The sequence below is a fragment of the Triticum dicoccoides genome, chromosome 4B (genome assembly GCF_002162155.2).
Source record: "Triticum dicoccoides isolate Atlit2015 ecotype Zavitan chromosome 4B, WEW_v2.0, whole genome shotgun sequence".
Lineage (NCBI taxonomy): Eukaryota > Viridiplantae > Streptophyta > Magnoliopsida > Poales > Poaceae > Triticum > Triticum dicoccoides.
This window is the reverse complement of record NC_041387.1, coordinates 671597126-671598845: the sequence shown is the minus strand read 5'-3', so window position 1 is coordinate 671598845 and position 1720 is coordinate 671597126. Positions and strand designations below refer to the sequence as shown.

Below are 1720 nucleotides of genomic sequence, written 5' to 3'. Positions count from 1 at the left end.
TACTATGGCATGTCCTGGAGGGGGGGAGGACGGTAGAGACCACTTAGTAGTAGCGAGGGGTAAAAACCCGCGCTACTACTATCAACTTAGCAGTAGCGCGGGTTTATAACCCTCACTACTACTATGGCATGTCCCAGGGGCACGGTAGAGACCGCTTAGTAGTAGTGAGGGTTAAAAACCCGCGCTACTACTATCAACTTAGTAGTAGCGAGGGGTAAAAATCCGCGCTCCTAGTAAGTAGCAGTAGCGAGGGGTATAAACCCACACTACTAGTAAGCGTCTGTGTATAAACTTTTCCCTAGTAGTGAGGCCCTGCCCATATATGCATCGCATCAGGAAAAGCCAAGGTCAATTCAGTTCTATGTAACCTACGCACGTACTCCCTTCGTTTCTTTTTAGTTCGTATATAAAATTTAGTCAAAGTCAAACTATGCAAAGTTTGATCAAATTTCGAAAGATATCAACATATACAATACTAAAGCTATATGCCATGAAAGTTAATTTCATGATGTATCTAATAATATTGGTTTAATAGTGTGAATGTTGTTTTTTTTCTATAAAGTTAGTCAAAGTTTACAAATTTTGACTTTGACCAAGCCTTATGTACAGACTAAAAAGAAAACAAAGGGAGTACCTGTTGAACTAGGGACTAGAGAGCTTGGGAGAAGAGCCCCCAGATGTAGCTCATCTCGCCGCGCAGAATGTCACTGTTCTTCCTGCCCCGGAATGTCAGAACCATCTGGCCGATGGCCACGAGCTCAGTGTGGCGTAGCTTGAGGAACAATGACATGTCCTCCTGGAACTGCTCCTGGTATAGCTTCAGCACTGACGGCGGCGTTGTCTCCCAGATGTATATGTTGCCTTGGTTCAAGATCACGCCGCTAACGAGCTCCGCAGGCACCTTAGAGCGTATCATGAGTCATAGAATCTTTGAATGATGAGCATGATTGTAATGTTGTTGGCATGAACTCTTTGAATATCCATGATGCTAATGATATGCAAAGCCACAAGCTTGGGGATGCTATATTTGATGAAGATGATGTTTACGGGAAAAACTGGATGCACTTCATGTACAAACTGGACAATCTCTTTCAAAGTATTAGGGTTTCGGACAAAAACTCATCTATTATGAAGTATCAGGGTCTTGGAAGAATGGCAGTCTTCAAAGTTAACATGCGTCGGATCACACAGATCAATCTCTTCAGTGATGCTCAATCACTTTTGCTCTGGTTGGGTTTTTTTCTTACTTGGATTCTCTCAAAGTTGTCTGAGGATGGGTTCCTCTCAAATGACAAGTGTCAAATTCTCTCTAGAGCAACCAACCAAGAAGTGGTTGTTGAGGGGGGGGTGGATATTTATAGCCAGGGACAACCTGACATGAACTGTCAGAAATTCCCTTCTCAGACATGACCGTTGTCAGGATAGGGATCCACTCGACAGCTAGCACGCGGTGCAGCAACGGTCGGAAATTGAACTCTCAATTTCGCAGGGGCACACAATTTCCTCATGATACACAGAACGCACTGGAGACATCCTAACTCCTCAGCGTGACCAAATTCGTTAGTGACCCGATGAACTTCGTCACCGTTGTTATAGAGATTTCCAAAGGCTTCACTCGAAGTGACTAGAGTAAGTATAGGTTTGAGCATCACTTTGGAACCGTGAACAATGATTCACCTAGACCCCCTTTAATAGTATGAATTCTCCTATGACTCAAAAA

The 1720-nt window shown here is 43.7% G+C and overlaps 1 pseudogene; it reads right to left on the bottom strand.

Annotated features, from left to right (window-relative positions):
• The window catches only part of LOC119293052, a 2292-nt pseudogene extending 1376 nt beyond the window's left edge, over nt 1–916 (bottom strand).
• Nucleotides 917–1720: the final 804 nt, after the last annotated feature.